At 47.9% G+C, this 16,247-nt stretch overlaps 1 protein-coding gene across 1 annotated transcript in view; it reads left to right on the top strand.

The window, feature by feature from the left end:
- The window catches only part of gas2l3 (growth arrest-specific 2 like 3), a 58,703-nt gene continuing 42,456 nt past the window's right edge, over positions 1 to 16,247 (top strand). The window contains exon 1 of the mRNA XM_038780823.1: positions 1 to 183. The gene's annotated coding sequence lies outside the window, so the exon portion shown is untranslated. The remainder of the gene's footprint in view (positions 184 to 16,247) is intronic.

Genomic DNA, 16,247 nt, shown 5'->3' with positions numbered 1-16,247 from the left:
AAATGGCGCTGCCCACGGGGGTGAATGGCGGTTTAACAATGATTGAGAAAATCACAGAGTGAAGGTGGAACCGGGACGGGAGAGGAAACCCCTGGACAGGACCGGAGACACCCAACCCGGGACAGCGCTGGGGAACCCGGACAAGAAAGCTGCTTTGGCGGACGCGGGAGAAAAGAGCCACAGGTGATACTTTGTTTCTTCCCTCAGTTACATTTTAGATACAAAGTTTCCCCTCGGGAGCCTGGACAGGAAGAGAGTTACTGCAATCACTGAGGGTACATGAGTTGAGAGGGGGAGGAGTTAGAGGGGGAGAAGGAGGTTAGAGGGGAGGGTACAGGTATTATGGGGGCATATGGAGAGCATGGGACTAGGGGTATGTGGAGGGCACAGGAGGGGTGGGGGTGGTCAAATTATATGGGGAGGGTACGGATGGTATGGGGAGAGTATGGGGTCGGAGGGGTTGAGGGAGGGCAGGAGGGTTTGGGGTATTATGGCACAGGGCATTAGGGGAGGGCACAAGGAAGTCAGGGTTATGGGTGTGGTAAGGGGGGAAATGATTGGTTTGGGGTGTGGGAGTTTTAGGGACACCTGGGTTGGAGTGGGTTGGCAGCCAAGCACTTTTTAGCCCACCTCTGCTTCCAACGTTGATATGAATCTCCATATCTGGTCCTGGGTGATGCCAGTCAGGATGTGTGTGGGTGAGAGTAGCATTTGATTTGGCTCAGATTTTAGAGCAGCGATTTGGAATTGGGGGGACGGAGATTGAGGTTGTGGGGGTGGAATGCAGAGGGGGAGGGCTGGGGTGGATTGGGATGCAGTGGGGTGATGGGAGGGGTGTGTGTCAGTTGGGGTTGGTGGTCAGGGGTTGTTTTGGGGTGTGGTGGGGTTGGGTGGAGGCCTGGGGTGGGGTTTGGGGGCTAGAGGAGTTGTGGTGTGGGGATTGTTTGGGGTTGGGAGATAGTAGTGTGGTGGCGGGTTTAGGAGTGGGTTCGGATGTGGTGGGGGGGCATAGGTTGGAGTGCGGTTCTGGGCTGGTGTGCAGTGGGATCGGGGGGGGCTGGAGGAGTTGAGGTGGGGGTTGGGATGCAGTTGCAGTCTGTGAGCGGTCTGGGGTGTGGTCTGGTCGGAGGGACTGGGTTGGTTGGGGAGGTGCTGGAGGATCTGGGATAGTGGGTGTGGTGGTGGGCCATGGGTGTTGGGGGGGTTGGTGGAAACCAATACACGTGGGCAAAGGTGAAACGCTGAAGAATAGGTAATGCGTGTGGGGAGTGAAATTGGGAATGAGCGGTGAGGTTGAGTGGAGTGGGTTTTAAGGGCTGGGGGTGAGGTTGGTGGTTTGGCTTTGTGGTAGATGTGAGAGGTTGCGTAGAACGAGGTGGGTGATTGTGGTGAACAGCGTGTGAGGGCTGGGTAAAGAGACAGTTTCTATCTGTCAAATGACCATTAAAACATTTGTGTTCCAGAGCCAGGTCCAGTCTCTCTTTAACTAAATTTGTGGCTTTCAACGTAATCATTGTAAACCTGTCTAAATAATTTGTGTAATTTTTGTCTAATAAGCTGAGTAATATTGTAAATATGTTCAGGTTGTTTTGTTAATCAGCGAACTGCTCATAATGGAGAGGGTTAGCGCCGAGGTTTATAGAATTACTTCTTCCTGCTGGTTGCAGGAGGCTCCATCTATTTACAATTTTAACACAATTCCTGGAATTCAAAGCTCAGGCACCTCAAGAATAATTTGCTTGTGATCAAATTATGAAATCTCTCATGGGAATATATAAATCATGGCAGGGTTGGATTGTGCAGTGAGTTATCCTGTGATGGTGGTGTGACACCCTCACTCAATGTGAGAGTATGAGGGTGGTGGTGGTACGGAATGGGGGCGAGTGTAACCCCATTATGGTTGCAGGTCTTTTGGTTGAAACTTTAACCTGGAGTCCAACCTGACCCCTTCAGTTGGATGTAAATGTTGCCACTGCATATTGGGGATGTTTTGTTCATCAAATTTTGTGTGTGTGGGTATGTATGTGTGCGTGTGCGCATGTGTGTGTTGGGGATTGTCCTGAAACTCCTCGCAGAACATTATGTCCTTTCAACTTGTGGTCACTGTAAAAATGGTGTAAAAGGCAGCAGTCCATTTGTGTTCAGCAGGATCCCATATATAAGCATGAAAAGAATAATCTCACTCAATTTTGTGATGTTGACAAAGAGATAAATATTGACGAGGCCACCAGGGAGAAACTTTCCTAATATTTGTCGAAATAGTGCCATGGGATCATTTACATCTCCCTGGGAGGGCACATGGAGGCTCGGTTTAACATCTTGTCCAGAACATAAGAACTAGGAGCAGGAGTAGGCCATCTGGCCCCTCGAGCCTGCTCCGCCATTCAATTAGATCATGGCTGATCTTTTGTGGACTCAGCTCCACTTTCCGGCCCGAACACCATAACCCTTAATCCCTTTATCTTCAAAAAACTATCTATCTTTACCTTAAAAACATGTAATGAAGGAGCCTCAACTGCTTCACTGGGCAAGGAATTCCATAGATTCACAACCCTTTGGGTGAAGAAGTTCCTCCTAAACTCAGTCCTAAATCTACTTCCCCTTATTTTGAGGCTATGCCCCCTAGTTCTGCTGTCACCCGCCAGTGGAAACAACCTGCCCGCATCTATCCTATCTATTCCCTTCATAATGCAGCGCTCCCTCAGTACCCCACTAAAGTGTCGGTCAGGTTTATGTACTGAAGTCTGACTTGGAGTGGAGTATGCTGCCCACTGAGCTACAGCTGACACCTTTTGTAGGTATGGGAAGTAATGTTGTGTTCTCTGTGCAGGAGTCCATTGAGAGAATTGGCTGGTGCCCTCACAGATTGCTCTAGAAAAGCTTGTATCGTGCATCATTTAGCCAGATCCTATTCCATCAACCCAGCTACATGTTCACAGACCGTTCCCCTGACTTCTTTAATCGCTGCAGTCTATGTGGTGTAGGTACACCCAGGGTGCTGTTAGAGAGGGCACTCCAGGATTTTCACCCAGCAACAGTGAAGGAATAGTGATGTGGTTCCAAGTCAGGATAGAACATAGAACATTACAGTGCAGTACAGGCCCTTCGGCCCTCGATGTTGCACTGACCTGTGACACCCCTGGTTGGTGAATCACTTGGAGGGGAGGTTGCAGGTGGTGGTGTTTCCCATGTGGTTCTAGGTGTATATTTTGCAGGTTTGGAAGGTGCTGTCAAAGGAGCCTTGGTGAATTGCTGCAATGCATCTTAATAGATGGTAGTATGTTTTGTTTATGGAATATGGAAATCACTGGTTGAGCTAGCATTTTCACAGTAACTTCATTGCATTGTTAATGTAAACCTACTTGCGACAATAAAGATTATTATTATTTATTGCCCTTTCCAAAATGCCCTTGCCACTTGACCCAAGCTTATGGTCACCAAACTTGGTTATCTGTTTGTGTGGCTTGATTTTAAATTGTTTCTGTTTAGATACCTATGAAGTATACTGGGCATTTTATTATGTTAAAGGAGCTAAATAAATGCAAGGTTTTGTGTTGCAGGGGCTGGTTTAGCTCACAAGGCTAAATCGGTAGCTTTTAAAGCAGACCAAGCAGGCCAGCAGCACGGTTCGATTCCCGTACCAGCCTCCCCGGACAGGCGCCGGAATGTGGTGACTAGGGGCTTTTCACAGTAACTTCATTGAAGCCTACTCGTGACAATAAGCGATTTTAATTTTCATTTAATTTCATAAGGAAATTGAGTTGGAATTGACCATTGGTCAAGGAAGGCTGGTCTTGTGCCTTCCTGCACTATCCCCACATCCCTTAATTCCTTTAGTACCCAAAAATCTATCGGTCTCTGTCTTGAATATATTCAACATCAGGACATTCACATCTCCCTGAAGTAGAGAGTTCCGAAGGTTCATAACTCTTTCAATAAGAACACAATGTGGTATTCTGCTGCCAAGGTGTGGGCATGTCCCTTTAAAACTACAGAACATTGAATGAGCTGATAAGAAGTTAATTAACATTTAACCCTGGCAGAATGTTCCTGTGCATTGCAAATAGCAGCCTTTAAATACCTTATTCTTTGAGCATTGCGCTGTTGTGGACTATGAATTGTGATGTGCCAAGCAGGCATGTTTTTGTTAATAGGGCATTCTGTACCCATTAAAATTCATTAATACAAAATCATTGCAGTCAGATTCGACATGATGCAATAGTACTTCAGTTCTCCGAAGGTTTCAGCCTTGTCACCTGTTCAGAGTTCAACCTCTTCACGCTGCCAATAACATTGAAAATTAATTAAGATCATCACTGTGAGCAAAATGTATTAAAGTATTACCCAGGTTGGGCATATTTGAAGGGTTGAATGGGGATGAGAAGATGCACAACTTGTGTTTGTGATTTTTAAAAACATTTTTCCTTTGCCCTCTGTGAGCATCATACCGAATAGATTAGTTTACAAGGGAAGATGGATTTCAAAAAAAGTACTCGCAAGCTGAGCTGGAATTGCTGATTTAAGTCAACGAGAACAGATTGAATGAAGTTTCAGATTGTGTTCCAGTGAATATGCATTGATCAAGTGTAAACAGCAATTTGTATTTATTTGGTACCATTTAAGGTAGATCACAGGAGTGTAATCGGGAAAGGTTTGACGTTGAGCCACAGCAGAGTGTGAAAGATTAGGTGACCCAAGAGTTTAAAAAGCCTAAAAGGTGAGAGAGAAAGAGGAGTTTGGGGCAGAGGCATCTGCCAATGATAGAACGATTAAAATCAAGGGCGCTCAAGAGACCAGAATTGGGGAAATGCAGTGATCTTGGAAGTTTGTAGAGCTGGAGACGGCTACAGAGATCGGGCAAGGCAATGAAGAGATTTAAACAGAGCGTTGAGACTATAACACTAAACTTGGAGCAAAAGGAAATTCAAATTTCAGTTAATCCATACAAAAAGATTTGTCACTTAAACATTTATCAAACCACATACATTTTCTTCTGATTTTATATTTTGTGCATTTAGGTCTTTCTCCTTTATAACTAGCAAGTAAATGGGTTTCCTTTTTTAAAAAAAAGGAACTTAAGCATTCCACTGGTTACAGTTATTCATAGCAGAAATGAGTCACATTTAGTAATGAATAGAATTTGCTTGTAATCCAGCCACTCCCAATGTACTCGATGAAGTGCAACCTGGTTTGGGATAGTAGCAAAAATAAGAGCTCGTGGCTCAGTGGGTAGCACTCTGTCTCGCTCAGGTCAGAAGGCTGTGGGTTCAAGTTCCATCCAGTATCCTGAGCACATAATCCAGACACACTCCTGTGCCCATTGGTGTGTACAGGAGTGTGTACTGCTGTCTTTGAAGCACGTAAAACTCCCAGTATAATGTACGTTGCACTAGGTGCTGACAAATCGAAATGTCTTTCTGGGTGGTTTCAGGGTGAAATTGATTCCATTATGGAAATGTGTAGTCATTGTGCTTTGATTGCTTATTAAAAGACAAAGCATGGCAGGGATAACGCAGCGTGTTAGTTACACTTTTGGAATCGCTTTGAATGCTGAAATGTTGTAATTTAAATCTACAGTTCAGTCACATTCCAATCCTCCGGATGGTTTGTGTTTATTGCAGCCACAACGAGCCGCCTGTTGCTATTTATGTGAATTTTTACAGTTTTGTCATTGGTGTAGTGCCCTTTTGCTTTGAAACAGTTTTTACTTTCTTGTACCTGAATATAGCTTTACTTGATATTTAAATACGTTTTGCTTAACAGCATTTTTTGTTGAACAATTTTGAGAGTTTCTTTGTAGATGTGCAATGAGATGTTCTGGCCTGCTGTTGTTGAGTTTAGACACCGGATTGTGCCCTGGGTGCGGAGGGAGTGGCCAACTTTCAGATGAGGCAATGCTGAAACCCCATCTGTCATAATCACGGGAGCGTTTAAAGTGAGCATTGTAAAGTCGAATCCAGGAAATATATTTAACTGCACAAGAATATCCAACTCTTGGTCTGTTAAATTAATGAAAGGTTATTATATTATAAGGTTGTAGATAATTTAGACTTGAATTGAGATGATGCGCTTTTAAGAAGTCGGAGCAGGAGTAGGCCATTTGGTCCATCAAGCCTGTTCCTCCATTTTAAATGTTTGTGGCGAACCTGATTGTGGCTTCAGTTCCATTTTGCCGTCTGCTTCCCCAGAACCCTGGCCTCTCATCAATGAAAACTTTGTCCAAACCGGTGCTAAGATATTCTATAGCCAAGCCTACACTGCTCTCTGTGGAACAAATAATCAAATCTAATGATCCTCTGAGAGACAAAATTCCTCCTCGTCTCCATCTTAAATGGGAGATGCCCTATTTTTAAACAGTGCCCCTTAGTTATAGACACCCCACAAGCGAAAACACCCTCCCAGCATTTATTCTGTCAAGCCCCCTCGGAATCTGATATTTCAATTTAAAAAAAAAAAAATTTTTTATTTGAGACATTTTCATATCTGTAAACAGAATCAGAAGAATAACCAAACAATTCAATAAACATCTGCCGCTGCTCCCCTGACACTAAGCACCCCCCCCCCCCCCCCCCCCACCCTCAAACCACCACCACCCTGAACCCATCTGCTGAGCCCCTCATGACAAACTTAACCTTCTCCAGCCTCCGGGATTCTGCCAGGTCACTCATTGACACCCCAGCTTTCGGCAGCTCCGAGTCCCACCACCCGAGTAAAATCCATCTCCGGGCTATCAGGGAGGCAAAGGCCAAAACATCGGCCTCTCTCACCCCCTGGACTCCCAGATCTTCCAACACCCCAAAGATTGTGACCTCTGGACTCGGGACCACCTCCACACCCAGCACCTCAGACATCACGTGCGAGAATCGCTGCCAGAACCCCCTCAATCTTGGACACGCCAAGAACATGTGGATGTGATTCATGGCACCTCCCCCTCCCCTGCAAACTGGCCACACCTATCCTTTACACCTTGATCTGCAACCCCAGGCATGGCAGCCCAAGAAAGGACTGCACCTCTCTCCTTACAAAGTCCCAAATCTGCAGGTACCTGAAGCCATTTTCCCCCTGGGCAACTCCTACCCTTCCTCCAACTTCGCAAATCTACCCCCAATAAACAGACCACCAAAGCACTCAATCCCTGTCTGCCACCGCCCCTAAAGCCTCGCATCCAGTCATCCGATGCAAACCTATGGTTATTGCAAATCACCGCCCTCAAGCCGTGATGCTGCCGCCACTGCCCCCCACACCCTTAAGGCCAACACCACCACTAGGCTCATGGAGCATCTGGCTAGCGTGAACTGTGAAGGCGGCAAAAGCAAAGATCTTTAACACGTGCCCTACATGATGCCACCTCCCTTCGCCCCCACACTGACCCCTACCCCACGGGCCATTTCGCCACCCGGTAGTAATTCTTCATGTTCGGCAATGCCAGCAACCCCTTCCCCGCTCTTTCACGAAAGCCCTCCAAGCGCGCGGAGCCTTCCCCGCCCAAACAAATCCAGAAATCAGCCCATTGATCCTCCTAAAGAACGACTTGGGGACGAAGAATGGGAGGTTCTGAAACACGAACAGAAACATTTGCCCTCATCTGCTCCACCAACCAAGCCAGGTTCAGCTTGTGCACTGCGCCCAGCTCCGTGCCAAATTCCCAAATATCTAAACCTCGCCCCCACCGCCCTAAATGGCAACTCCCCCAGGCTCCTTTCCTACCCTCTAGCCTCACTCGGGAACACCTCGCATTTCCCTGTATTCAATTTGTATCTCGAGAACTGGTCGAATTCCCTCAGGATCACCATATTGCCTCCGATGCTACCCAGTGGCTCTGAAATATACAGTAGCAGGTTGTCCGTATGCAATAAGACACTGTGCTGGATGACCCCCCCGCCCACTCCAGTCCCTTTATGCCCGAAGCGCCATTACCAATGGCTCTATTGCCAAGGCGACGAGTAATGGGGAGAGTGGGCACCCTTCCCTTATCCCACAATGCAGCCCAAAGTACCCCAAACTCACTCGGTTTGTTTGCACACTTGCAACCACCGCATTGTACAGCGGCCAGACCAAATCTACCAACCTGTGCCCAAACCCAAACCACCCCAGGGCCTCTTTGAAAGCATTGTGACCAAAGAAATTCCACCCCGGTCAATGGATGGTTGCCTTAGGTCAGTGGTTTCCCAGTTTTGATTGTGTACAGTAAAAGACTTGATTTAGCACATTGCAAAGTCTTACAGGCTTATCGCAATACTACTGGACAGAAATCCAAAGATAAACTCATCTCAGCATGGACATCATGGCAATGTGATAATGAGCCACTGCAGTCGACTGTGTTTTATAGATACACCAATAGTGCTGTTAGGAAGGTAGTTCTAGGCCTTTGACCCTGAATACATATTGATGTTGGGTAGGCTGGGTCTATGCGGACTGCGTTTGATGCAGTGTAGCGAGAGACAGACTTCCAACACTTGATGAGATGCAACACAATTTTACTTAACATCTAACTATTTTACATGTTCAACTGTGGGTTGACACTATGCTGACTTGACTGGAGACCTGAGGCTAGCCTGATCAGACTTACTGACTACCACATGGTGTTTGCACTGGCCATGCTCATGAGCTCTGACTGTCTCAGAGGCTGGATCACGAGAGAGCGCGAAAACTAGTGCCTTTTGGTTTTATAGTGGTCGTGTCCTGTCTGGTGATTGGCTGCTGTGTTGTGTGTGCTTACTGGTCATCCTGGGCGGGATTCTCCCCTACCCAGCCCGGCGGTGGGTCCCGGCGTAGCGGAGTGGCGCCAACCACTCCGGCGTCGGGCCTCCCCAAAGGTGCGGAAATCTCCGCACCTTTGGGGGCCAAGCCCTCACATTGAGGGGCTAGGCCCGTGCCGGAGCGGTTGGCACCACACCAACTGGCACCCAAACCGACACAACAGCCTTAGACGCCCGGCGCCAGGGCTGGCCGAAAGGCCTTCGCCGGTTCGCACAGGCGCCGGTGCGTCAGCTGCTGCTGATGTCACCACCGGCGCATGCGTGCTGGAGGATTCTCTTCCACTTCCGCCATGGTGGAGGCCGTGGCGGCGGCGGAAGAAAAAGAGTGCCCCCACGGCACTGGCCCGCCCGCCGATCTGTGGGCCCCGATCGCGGTCCTGGCCACCGTGGGAGCACCCTCCGGGGTCCGATCGCCCCGCGCCCCCCCAGGACCCCGGGGGTCTGCTCGCGCCGCCGATCCCACCGCCACCAGAGGTGGTTCAAACCACGGCGGCGGGAGAGTCCTCCAAGCGGCGGGACTTCAGCCCATTGCGGGCCAGAGAATCGCCTCGGTGCTCGGCGCGGCGCGATTCCCGCCCCTGCAAATTCCCGGGTGGCGGAGAATTTCTGCCATGGCGGGGGGCGGGATTTTCGGCCCCGGGCGATTCTCCGACCCTGCGGGGGGTCGGAGAATTTTGCCCCCTGTGTGTCAATCACTGTCTGTTTACACTCCATTATATACGTGGATGTATATTATGACACATATTAGATCTACATAATGCTACATCAAAGGAGACTTACTCAGCCCATTGTACTTATGTCACCATCTTGTTAAAGCCATCCAATCAGCCTTACTCCCTTGTTCTTCCCATAACGCGTAATTTTTAGTGATATGCTGCATTCACTATAATGGAGAGAATTCACGGTCGTTAACACTGTTGCTTCACAGCGCCAGGGTCCCAGATTTGATTCAGACTTGGGTCACTATCTTCGGAGTCTGCACGTTCCCCCTGTGTCTGCGTGGGTTTCCTCTTGGCGCTCCGGCTTCCTCCCACAAATCCCAAAAGACGTACTGTTATGTAATTTGGACATTCTGAATTCTCCTTCTGAATTCTCCCTCAGTGTACCCGAACAGACGACGGAGTGTGGGGACTAGGGGATTTTCACAGTAACTTCATTGCAGTGTTCATGTAAGCCTATGTAATGAGCAGCATGGTAGCACTGTGGTTAGCATTGTTGCTTCACTGCTCCATGGTCCCAGGTTCGATTCCCAGCTTGGGTCACATTCTTTGTAGATTCTGCAGGTTCTTCTCATGTTTGTATGGGTTTCTTCCGGGTCCTCCGGTTTCCTCCCAGAGTCCAAACAAGTGCAGGTTAGGTGGATTGAGTTACATGGATAAATAGGGTTACATAGTGTGCTCTTTCCAAGGGCCAGTGCAGACCCATTGGCCTAATGGCCTCCTTATGCTCTGTAAAGTCAATGATACTTGTGACAATAATAAATATTATTACTACTACTTTTTTTGTTCTATACAGGGTGTGGGTATCGCTGGCTAGTCAGCATTTATTGTCCATCCCTAGTTGCCCCTGAGAAAGTGGTGGTGAGCTGCAACCTTGACCTGCTGCAGTACCTGAGGTGTAGGTACACCTACATTTATGTTAGGGGACAGGGACCGGGGCGAGGGCGGGGGGGGAGTTACAGAATTTTGACCCAGGGACAGTGAAGGAACGGCGATATTTTTCCAAGTCAGGATGGTGATTAACTTGGAGGAACCCCTCCAGGTGGTGGTGTTCCCAGGTATCTGCTGCGTTTGTCCTTCTAGATGGTAGCAGTGATTGGTTTGGAACGTGCTGCCTAAGGAACTTTGGTGACGTCCTGCACTGTAGATGATACACACAGCTGCCACCGTTTGCTGGTGATGGAGGAGTTGAATGTGCAACGGTAACAATCAAGCAGGCTGCTTTGTCCTGGATGATGTCAAACTTCTGGAGTTTTGTTGGAGCTGCACTCATTCAAGTAAGTGGAGAGTGTTCCATTACTCCTGAATTGCGCCTTACAGGTGGCAGACAGGCTTTGGGATTTCAGGAGGTGAATTATTTGCTGCAGAATTCCTATCCTTTGACCTGTTCTTGTAGCCACAGTATTTATATGGCTAGTCCGGTTTGGTTTTGAGTTAATGTTAACCCCAAGGATGTTAATAGTGGGGGATTCAATGATGGTAATGCCGTTGAATGTCAAGGGCCAATGGTTAGATTCTCTTTTGTTGGAGATGGTCATTGCCTGGCACCCGTGTTACTTGTCAACCCAAGCCTGGATATTGTCCAGATCTCGTTGCAGTTGTACAACTTAGTTACGTAGGTTTTCATAAGGCTGGTTGCACTATTTATGTCAAATTCCTCGGTCAGTAATATTTGACGAAAAACCTATTGCTCAGAATAAAAACTGTTTATTATAACATGAAGATTATTTTGACTGTTGACCTAAGTATTATGCTCAAATCACTAAAACTGGTGAGTGAGAGGGATCCCAACGTTGATTCCTGAAGTACTCCAGTAGCTGTTGTGTATTTTGAAGATGAGCAGGATATTTCTCCCTTCTTTGTAGCAATATTACTGAAACAGATCATTGTCACATTGCTGTTTGTGGGGGTTTATAGTGTGCAAATTCCATTCCAACAAGTGCTGCACTTCTGCGATGACATGTGCTTATTATTATATTTCTGTGTTTATTTATATATTCTGTGTAGGTAAAGGTAATCTGTGTATGTCTGTGTCCGGGGTTGCTGGAGTCAGATTTTCTGGAGAATCTAAGGGGTGAAAAACTTTCATCTTGTAATTAGGTCTTGTGTTTCTTAATTTGTGAGGAAATAGCAGAGATCTGAAATTTGCATTTGAGGTTAAGTTTGAAATTGATTAGTATCTGTGGCATTTCACAGGAGCATCAATGAAAATTTGCATTTTACTGGAGATTCACAAGTAAATGGGAAGGTGTTTTAAATTATATCGACCATTGAATAGAAATAGAAGAGGAGCATGGAAGGTTTCAATATTTGGGAACCTGAGGCCTCCAAGGGATATTTGAAGACTATAGAGAACCAAGATTAAATGGATGGGAATGTATTTGGAGAAAACAGGTTTTCAGCTGTAGTTAATTGCTGTTCGGTTTTGGGGGGGGGGGGGGGGGGGGAGGGTGGCGTGAAGAACGATTCCTTTATTTGGAGTGTGCTGAAAAGCTGTGAAAAGTCTCTTCATTGAAGAAAGCAACTCCATGTTGGGCCAGGAGAATATTTGTCCTGACAAACTGGTTTCTTTGAATATCCCTTCAGAAACTCCACATCAACGTGGATTTGTTCCAAGAAGTCAAAGATAATGGTTCTGTTTGAAGTGAAAACAATTTCTCGGTTTGGGTAATAGTTCCTGGATTTTATGGTTATGAATCTATAAGGGTGGCTGTTGCCAAAAAGTTAATTATTGTGTACCATTGATAAAGCATTTAGGGGGTTATGTTGTAAAATTTATTTCTAATTCTGTATCTTTTACCTTGTGTCTTTTAAATTTAATCTTTTGTTTTAATAAACATTTTAATTTTTCATGGTTTTATAAGTCATCAATGGAGTTCTGTGCTCTTGTGTTCAGTAGCTTTCCCTCCTAATTTCTACAATGCAGACCAGCCGGGGTGGATTTCAATCTAATATCTGGCTTGCTCAATATTAACATCAGCTGTGGCTAAAACTTCAAAACAACTTATTTGGTTGTACCAATGCTTTGAAACATCCTGAGGTCATGAATGGTGTTATATAACTGTAAGCATTTGTTTTCTCATTCTGAGTCGCAACCATTTAGACTGACTCAGTTTTTTTTAACAGCCATTTTTCAATCCACTCCATTCCTCAACCCACTCCTGAATCTGCGTGACAAGGGAACTGGTGTCATTTTACAGGTAAAGCAAATGTATGACCGGGATCTCGTGACTAAAAACATTTTCTTTTACGTGCCACACCAGAAAACTGGCCAAAAGCACCTTCATCTTGCCTAGTCTCTGTGGGGTACTTTACCTAGGCAAGTCTTTCTTTTTGTTTAAATAGTGCTTTTCACAACCTCAGGATGTCCCACAGCACATCACAGTCAATGAAATACTTCTTCAACTGTGATCGCAGTTGCAATGTAGAAAACACAGCAGACAATTTGCAATCAGCAAGTTTTCATAAACAGCAAGGAAATAAATACTAGGTAATAGCCCAGAATCTACTGGGAAAATGACGGTGACTTAAATGGCGTTCGCTATCATTACGGGTAAATCGCCCAGAAGAGACGTAACTGCGAGGGAGTTGCAGAGAGGGTCAGTGTAAATGTGAGGGATTGCTGAGAGGGTCAGTGTGAATGTGAGGAAGTTGCAGAGAGGGTCAGTGTGAGGCAGTTGCAGAGAGGGTCAGCGTGAATGTGAGGTAGTTGCAGAGAGGGTCAGTGTGAGGGAGTTGCAGAGAGGGTCAGTGTGAATGTGAGGGAGTTGCAGAGAGGGTCAGCATGAGGGAGTTGCAGAGAGGGTCAGCATGAATGTGAGGGATTGCTGAGAGGGTCAGCGTGAATGTGAGGAAGTTGCAGAGAGGGTCAGTGTGAGGGAGTTGCAGAGAGGGTCAGCGTGAATGTGAGGAGGTTGCAGAGAGGGTCAGTGTGAATGTGAGGGAGTTGCAGAGAGGGTCAGTGTAAATGTCAGGGATTGCTGAGAGGGTCAGCGTGAATGTGAGGAAATTGCAGAGAGGGTCAGTGTGAGGGAGTTGCCGAGAGGGTCAGCGTGAATGTGAGGGAGTTGCCGAGAGGGTCAGCGTGAATGTGAGGAAGTTGCAGAGAGGGTCAGTGTGAGGGAGTTGCAGAGAGGGTCAGCATGAATGTGAGGGAGTTGCAGAGAGGGTCCGTGTAAATGTGAGGGAGTTGCAGAGAGGGTCAGTGTGAATGTGAGGGAGTTGCAGAGAGGGTCAGTGTGAATGTGAGGGAGTTGCCGAGAGGGTCAGCGTGAATGTGAGGAAGTTGCAGAGAGGGTCAGCGTGAATGTGAGGGAGTTGCAGAGAGGGTCAGTGTGAATGTGAGGGAGTTGCAGAGAGGGTCAGCGTGAATGTGAGGAAGTTGCAGAGAGGGTCAGTGTGAATGTGAGGGAGTTGCAGAGAGGGTCAGCGTGAATGTGAGGGAGTTGCAGAGAGGGTCAGCGTGAATGTGAGGAAGTTGCAGAGAGGGTCAGTGTGAATGTGAGGGAGTTGCAGAGAGGGTCAGTGTGAATGTGAGGGAGTTGCCGTGAGGGTCAGCGTGAATGTGAGGAAGTTGCAGAGAGGGTCAGTGTGAATGTGAGGGAGTTGCAGAGAGGGTCAGTGTGAATGTGAGGGAGTTGTAGAGAGGGTCAGCATGAGGGAGTTGCAGAGAGGGTCAGCGTGAATGTGAGGAAGTTGCAGAGAGGGTCAGTGTGAATGTGAGGAAGGTGCAGAGAGGGTCAGTGTGAATGTGAGGGAGTTGTAGAGAGGGTCAGCATGAGGGAGTTGCCGAGAGGGTCAGTGTGAATGTGAGGAACTTGCCGAGAGGGTCAGTGTGAATGTGAGGGAGTTGCAGAGAGGGTCAGTGTGAATGTGAGGAAGTTGCAGAGAGGGTCAGTGTGAATGTGAGGGAGTTGCAGAGAGGGTCAGTGTGAATGTGAGGGAGTTGCAGAGAGGGTCAGTGTGAGGGAGTTGCAGAGAGGGTCAGCGTGAATGTGAGGAAGTTGCAGAGAGGGTCAGTGTGAATGTGAGGAAGTTGCCGAGAGGGTCAGCGTGAATGTGAGGGAGTTGCCGAGAGGGTCAGCATGAATGTGAGGGAGTTGCAGAGAGGGTCAGTGTGAGGGAGTTGCAGAGAGGGTCAGCGTGAATGTGAGGGAGTTGCAGAGAGGGTCAGTGTGAATGTGAGGGAGTTGCAGAGAGGGTCAGCGTGAATGTGAGGGAGTTGCAGAGAGGTCAGTGTGAATGTGAGGGAGTTGCAGAGAGGGTCAGTGTGAATGTGAGGGAGTTGCCGAGAGGGTCAGTGTGAATGTGAGGGAGTTGCAGAGAGGGTCAGTGTGAGTGTGAGGGAGTTGCAGAGAGGGTCAGCGTGAATGTGAGGGAGTTGCAGAGAGGTCAGTGTGAATGTGAGGGAGTTGCAGAGAGGGTCAGCGTGAATGTGAGGGAGTTGCAGAGAGGATCAGTGTGAGGGAATTGCAGAGAGGGTCAGTGTGAATGTGAGGGAGTTGCAGAGAGGGTCAGTGTGAATGTGAGGGAGTTGCAGAGAGGTCAGCGTGAATGCGAGGGAGTTGCAGAGAGGGTCAGTGTGAGTGTGAGGGAGTTGCAGAGAGGGTCAGCGTGAATGTGAGGGAGTTGCAGAGAGGGTCAGTGTGAATGTGAGGGAGTTGCAGAGAGGGTCAGCGTGAATGTGAGGGAGTTGCAGAGAGGGTCAGCGTGAATGTGAGGGAGTTGGAAAGAGGGTCAGTGTGAATGTGAGGAAGTTGCAGAGAGGGTCAGTGTGAATGTGAGGGAGTTGCAGAGCGGGTCAGATTGAATGTGAGGGAGATGCCGAGAGGGTCAGTGTGAATGTGAGGAAGTTGCAGAGAGGGTCTGTGTGAATGTGAGGAAGTTGCAGAGAGGGTCAGTGTGAATGTGAGGGAGTTGCAGAGAGGGTCAGCGTGAATGTGAGGAAGTTTCAGAGAGGGTCAGTGTGAATGTGAGGGAGTTGCAGAGAGGGTCAGTGTGAATGTGAGGGAGTTGCCGAGAGGGTCAGTGTGAATGTGAGGAAGTTGCAGAGAGGGTCAGTGTGAATGTGAGGAAGTTGCAGAGAGGGTCAGTGTGAATGTGAGGGAGTGGCAGAGAGGGTCAGTGTGAATGTGAGGGAGTTGCAGAGAGGGTCAGTGTGAATGTGAGAGAGTGGCAGAGAGGGTCAGTGTGAATGTGAGGGAGTTGCAGAGAGGGTCAGTGTGAATGTAAGGGAGTTGCCGAGAGGGTCAGTGTGAATGTGAGGGAGTTGCAGAGAGGTCAGTGTGAATGTGAGGAACTTGCCGAGAGGGTCAGTGTGAATGTGAGGGAGTTGCAGAGAGGGTCAGCGTGAATGTGAGGGAGTTGCAGAGAGGGTCAGCGTGAATGTGAGGGAGTTGGAAAGAGGGTCAGTGTGAATGTGAGGAAGTTGCAGAGAGGGTCAGTGTGAATGTGAGGGAGTTGCAGAGAGGATCAGTGTAAGGGAATTGCAGAGAGGGTCAGCGTGAATGTGAGGGAGTTGCAGAGAGGGTCAGTGTGAGGGAGTTGCAGAGAGGGTCAGTGTGAATGTGAGGGAGTTGCAGAGAGGGTCAGTGTGAGTGTGAGGGAGTTGCAGAGAGGGTCAGTGTGAGGGAGTTGCAGAGAGGGTCAGTGTGAGGGAGTTGCTGACAGGGTCAGCGTGAATGTGAGGGAGTTGCTGACAGGGTCAGCGTGAATGTGAGGGAGTTGCAGACAGGGTCAGTGTGAATGTGAGGGAGTTGCAGAGAGGGTC

This window comes from Scyliorhinus canicula, chromosome 20 (assembly GCF_902713615.1).
Source record: "Scyliorhinus canicula chromosome 20, sScyCan1.1, whole genome shotgun sequence".
Taxonomy (NCBI): Eukaryota; Metazoa; Chordata; class Chondrichthyes; order Carcharhiniformes; family Scyliorhinidae; genus Scyliorhinus; species Scyliorhinus canicula.
The sequence above is the reverse complement of the archived record's forward strand: the minus strand, read 5'-3'. Positions and strand labels throughout refer to the sequence as shown.